The sequence below is a fragment of the Nannospalax galili genome, unplaced genomic scaffold (genome assembly GCF_000622305.1).
Source record: "Nannospalax galili isolate Female #2095 unplaced genomic scaffold, S.galili_v1.0 scaffold146, whole genome shotgun sequence".
Classification (NCBI taxonomy): domain Eukaryota; kingdom Metazoa; phylum Chordata; class Mammalia; order Rodentia; family Spalacidae; genus Nannospalax; species Nannospalax galili.
The window spans coordinates 9,327,662-9,334,162 of record NW_008357929.1 but is presented as its reverse complement, the minus strand read 5'-3'; positions in this window follow the sequence as shown (position 1 = coordinate 9,334,162).

Here is a 6,501-nt window from a genome sequence, read left to right as displayed (position 1 = left end):
CCCACGGTGGGCTGGGCCCTCCCACATCACTCATCAAGATGCCCCTCACACATGGCCACAGGCCAGTCCAATAGAGGCAATTCCCCAACTGAGGCTCCCTCAACCCAGGTGTGTCAAGTTGACACTAAAGCTATCCAGCACAAGGGGTTTAAAAGTTCAATGTCTCTTTAAAAAAAGAGCACTGGTTGCTCTTGCAGAGGACCGAGATTCAGTTCTCAGCATCTACATGGCAGCTAACAACCATCCATCACTCCAGTTCCAGGGGATCTGATGATCTCTCTGGCCTCTGTGGGCATTGCATGTAGTACACTTACTCTATTGTAACTAAAATTTCTTCTGGGAGGTGTAAACAAAGTCCACCCCCTCCTCCCTGGGTCCCAACTGTAAACCTAGGCCTGATTTCACCAAACTACAGTCTGGGAAACCAGTGCATTTATTGGACTTACTTACAGAGCAACTGGTGAGGGTTTACTTACAGGAGTGTGGGTGTTCCCCTCCTAAGGCCACACTGGAAAGTCTGCATTCCAGTGTGGATGGTGACTTCCCCACAGTCACACAAAATGGCAGGGGAGAGAGGACCCCCTCTCTACTTCTTCAGATTATATACCCTTGCCCCCTCCCCCTCACACAACTACGGCAAACTGATTGGGAGGTGTGGCTGACTCTCCTCGCCCCTACTCTCTTGCTGCTCTCAGTCAACAAACTTAGCTGTGATGATCTTAGGCCAGTGGGTACAACCAATCTTGGGAATATGGCGCCCGTCCACAGTCTGCCTGTCTAAGGTCTGCCTGTCAGAGGACAGTCCTATGCAATATACATAATGCAGCAAAACACTCTTATACATAAAATAAAATTTAATAAAAAAATTTTTTTATTTATTCCAAGAGAGAAGAACTAGGGCATAGATAAATGAAATCAAACCAAAATCAAAACTGAAAAGTATAAAAACTCAGTATTCAACATTTGGGACTCACTCATGATCTTCTGGGCTCCAAAGGGCTTGGGCAGTCCTGCTTCTCTGGCTCTGCCATTTACAACATACATAGCTTGTCTCATAGGCTCAGATGAGCTTTACTCCACACTTGGTGGTCATCCATGTTCCTGGTATCTCCAATGTGCTACTGTGCTGCAACTGAGGCTGCACCTTCACCAATGGCTCTGCTGGTCTCTCACAGTGCCAAATCTTAGCTCCTCTCTGTGACCCTTTCAGCTCTGCAGATTTCATGCTGCCAAAACCAGTACTACCTGGGAAACTCTTACACAGTACCAAGTTTAGCTTCCAGCTTAAGATGCAGCCTTGGCCCCCTCTGGATCTGTGTTCTGAGCCAGAGAAAATACTTCCCCAAAGATTTTATCTCTGTGCTCCTGATCTCTTATTAATCACTGCTGATTTTTCAGCCCCAGCTAACCAGTACTAGCAAAGGTCTCACTTCTGTGGTGCTGGTCTTTTGTTAATCACAGCAGATTCTTTAGCCCCAGGTGACCAGACACCACAGATTCTTAATTCATGTTCTGGGTTTGATTCCCAACACCCACATGGCAGCTAACAACTGTCCATAACTCCAGTTCCAGGGGATCTGACGCCTTCTTCTGTCCTCCTTGGGCATTGCATGACATGGGTGTTCCTTCACACATGCAGGCAATATACTCATACACATAAAATAAAAATAAATTAAAAAATAGACAAATGAGATCTCATAAAACTAAAAGCTTCTAAGCAGTAAAGGAACACTGGGCAAAGTAAAGAGACAATCAACTAAATGGGAGAAAAGATATGCAATGTATACAGGTATACTAAGAAACTCCAAAAACCCAACAGCAAAAACTAAAACCAGAAGAAAGGAAACAACAGTAACCAAATGAAACAACAGGACATAGACACAATCAGTATTCTCAAAAGAAGATATGCATATAATAGGCACATGAAAAAATGCTTAGCATCACTAATTATCAGTGAAATGAAAATTAAAATCATAATGCTGGAGAGATGGCTCAGCGGTTAAGAGTACTGGCTGTTCTTACAGAGGACCTGGGTTCGACTCCCAGCATCAACCATCATGTTATGACTAACAACCATCCATAACTCCAGTTCCAGGGAATCTGACACCCTATTCTGACCTCCATGGGCATTGCACGACATGGGTATACTTACATATATACAGGCAATACGCTCATATATGTAAAATTAAAAAAAAACGTAATGAGCATCATCCCCCAGTAAGTAGGGATAATAAACAAAATGAAGATACCAAGCATTGGTGAGGGTGCAGAGAAAGGGAAACCCTTCCACAGTTGGTAACAATGTGAGTTAGCACAGCCATGATGGAAAACAGCACGGGAGTTCCTCAGAGAACAAAAAATAAAATAAAAATCGAAGGCTAGAGTATAAGAGGCCTTGATTTTGAGTCCCAGCACTGAGAGAAAGTCTTTATCCATGTGCTCTGTTGGAATAACTGGAATGGCATGTGAACACTGAACTTAAAAGCCGGGCATCCTGGTGCACATCTGAATCCTAACATTCAGGAGATAGAGAGAGGAAGATTGGGAATTCAGGCTAGTTTTGGCTACATTGTGAATTTAAGGCCAGCCTGGGCTATAGGAGATTCAGTTGCCAAAAAAACAGCTATTATAGTTATTATATGACCCAACAATTCCATTGCCAGTTACGTTCAAAAGAAATGAAAAACAACAAAAAAATGTCTGTACTCTCACGTTCATTGAAGCACGACTCAAAGTATTGAAATAGCCAAGAAGTGGAAAGAACACAAGTTGTTCATTAACTTGTGAATGGATAATGGAAATGTGGTTTATACACACGATGGGAAACTATTCAGCCATAAGGAGAACAAAATCCTGTTATTTGCAATAACGCTTGTGGAACTGGAGATTATTATGTCAAATGAAATAAACCAGGCACAGAAAGACAGATGCCGTCTGAGCTCACTCAATATGAAGAATCTAAAGTTGTCTCGTGAAAGTTGAGAGCAAAATGGGGGGTCACCAGAGACCCAAGACAACAGGGTGAGAAGCAGTAATGGGAAAGGTTGGTCAATGGGCACTATCCTGGTTTGCTTTTGGTTGCTGTGATAAAACACCGACCAAAACCAACTTAGGGAGGCAAGAGCTTATTTCAGTTTTCAGGTTACTGTTCATCATCGAGGGAAGCCATGTTAGGAACCGAAGCAGTGACCATGGAGGAACGCTGCTTACTGGCTTGCTTCCTTTTGGCTTGCTCAACTATCTTTCTTATACAGCTAGGCTTACCTTCCCAGGGATGGCACTGCCCACAGAGGGCTGGGCCCTCCTAAATTAACTAGCAATTAAGAAAATGCTTCCAACTGGGAATGGTAGCATACAACTCTAAGTCCAGTAATAGGGAGGCAGAGGCAAGTGGATCTCTGTGAGATTGAGGTTGCCTGTTCTACATAGTGAGTTCCAGGCCAGCTGGGACTACAGGGAGACTCTGTCTCAAAAGAAGAGGAGGAGGAGGAAGAGGAGGAGAAAAATGCCTCACAGACAAACACCCACAGACCAGTTGGATTCAGAAAATTCCTCAGCTGAGGTCCTATTCCTAGATGCCTCTAATTTGTGTGTGTCAGTTGACAAAATCCACCAACTCAGATACTAAGATATAGTTATAGAAGCAAGGTAATATGTTCATGATGTTTGTGTGGGTGTGTGTGCTGTGGTATGTGTATAGACGTCAGAGGACAACTTTGGGAGTCAGTTCTTTCCATCCATCATTGGGGGGTGTCCAGGGATGAAGCTCAGGTCATCAGGCTTGTGTGGCAACTGCTTTTATCTGCTTAGCCATCTTGCAGACCCTAGAATGGACTTTAAGATGGGAGTTTTATATAAAAGAAGTAATTTTAAATAGCGAAAGAAGATTGCATTACCAAACAAGAATGATTGAAAAATTGTCTGTTCAATACAATAAATCATTAAGTAAACCAATAATCAAAAGGGGGAGAGAGTTATTAGAAAAAGAACAAGTTCATGCTTACATGTCTCTGAAACTTGCTACTATGTGAACTGATCATTTCTTTCCATGCAGCTACAACTTGGGCTCAGTCAGAATCCTCAGGATTCTGTTGTCATACTCGGAAGAGTTGCTTGCTTTAGAAGCATACTTCAAAGTAACCCAAGCCACAAAAGGAGATTTGTTGGAAGGACACATTGGGTATTTCTCAACTTATGTAGGTGTCATGGAACATGGGGAAATCAAAAACATTTCTGTCCTCTTTTTCTCTGATCACAATCCTCAGGAAAAGCGTAGTGGAACATTGGTAGAGCAGATAAGCCACATTATGTGAATATATTGCAGGTGAGTTTTAAGTGATAATAAATGAAGTCTAAATTGTGATGGACAGGTGGGTGACTGAAATGTGAAAAGTGGAGATTCAAAGGTAGGGTCAGTGAAAGGACTATGATGTAGTCACTTGACAAAGACCCCGCCTCTTAATGCTGCTGCACAGGGGAACTAAGCCTGTAACACAGGTGCTCTTGAGGGATATTTAAGATCCAAGCTATTATGCTAAACGATCAAGCTACTGTCTAAGTTCATCTCCTCCACAAGATTGGTGTGCCATGTCTACAGCATGCCAAATGCATGTAGTGAGGACGTTAGAGCTGACATGTTTGCACTTTGGTACTTACCAGTTAAACTTTATGCCTTTTAAGAATAGTTGTCTTTGATGGGAAGACGGCTCAATGGTCAAGAACACTTACTCTGAAAGAGTGAGGAACTAAGTTTGAATCCTCAGCATCCACAAAAAAGCAGAGCATGGCTGTACATGCCTGTAACTCTAGCACTGGCGTGAGGGTCAAGATAGGAAGATCCTGAGATCTTGCTGGCTAGCCAGTCTAGACAGAATGGTGTTTCTAGTCCAGTGAGAAATGCTGTCTCCAGACAACAGGAGAGCAACAGAAGATCCCCAGAGTCCTGCTCTGGCTTCCACATGCATGGACATGGGTAAATGCACCCTCACACTCATAACACACACACACACACACACACACACACACACACACACACACACACCCGACATGCAAAAAAAAAAAATAGTTGTTTTGCCAGGCATGGTGGCTCATGCATGTAATTCTAGTACTCAGGAGGCTGAGGCAGAAAGATTTCAAGTTGGAGGAAGCCAACTATAGTGCATAGTGACACTGTCTCAGAAAAAGTAATGCAAGCTTTCAACAGTTTATGTCAGCTATGATTATTATAATTATGCACTTTCAGACAAATATTAATGATGGAATGGTCATATGACCATACAGCATAGCTTTAATTTTTGTTAAAATAATTTAGAATGATTTAGAATAATTTATCTGAATGTATACAATAAGAATCATTTAAAAAGATAAAGTTCTGGGCATGGTGTCACACACCCTTATCCCAGCACTCAGGAGGCAGAGGCAGACAGATCTCTGTGAGTTCAAGGCCAGCCTGGTCTACATAGCGAGTTTCAGGCCAGCTGGGGCTGCAGGGAGACCCTGTCTCAAAAAGACCAAAAAAAAAAAAAAGATATTTAAAAAGGTTAAAAAAAGGTCAGTGGTATGTATTAGGAGTAGGCAAGATAGCTGTAAAAGGTTAGGGAGAATGGGAAAAGGTCTAGACAGATACTGCATTTAGGGTTTGTCCCACAAGACCCTTCTGACAGGGCTCAGATCAAGGCGACCCCAGACCCAGAAACCATGAGGCTCCTCAGAGAACCTGAGTCAACCAACTCCCAGCCACCTGCCAATTAACAAAAGCAGCCCCTGGGAAATTAACGACCAATGTATTGTGATCATCAGAGCATGCCCCACAGGCTGACAAACAGGTTTCCCAAGCCCTTAGCTGCAGTCAATTCCTGGAACTCTGTAATAGTAGAAAAACATTTTACAGTAACTGTTTTCCCCAATATGCTTCACCAGGTACAGACCCCACGCCCTCCATTGAGCAAGCAGCCCCCCAAACAGTCCCAAACAGCAGAAAAATATTCTCTTTTTCCTCATTCTTCCCCTTTACAAGATACCCCTCTGTAGCCCTTAAGCTGCTGGTTCTTCCTCACACCCTAGTTGAGGACCAGCCCAGCCAAACCCAATTAAACTCTCGCTTTACCGGAGTCCTCTTTATTTCTGTTTTGCGGTGATTCCGACCCCTGCCACCTTTCTATCTAACACCTTCAGGCTCTAGCTCGATTGTAAATAAATATTAACTCACTTGGGCATGGTTTACTCAAGAAAAGACATCTGTAAACTTGTAGATTTCCCTTTAGTCACCCACTTTGATGGAGTCTTTCAACATGAGATGGGGGAATGCTTAAGCAGAAACACTGTGGATTCAGGGGCTTTTGCCCACAATGGCACAGAGGGTCCAGGACAGAGGAAAGGCTAGGGTAAGCAAGAGTGTGGTAGGATAGACAGTAGCCCCTAAGGACATCCAGTGACTGAATAGGGAGAGGTGTGCAGCAGATCTGCACTGGTCCTGGGGCAGGGGGGTGGGGTGGAGTGGGG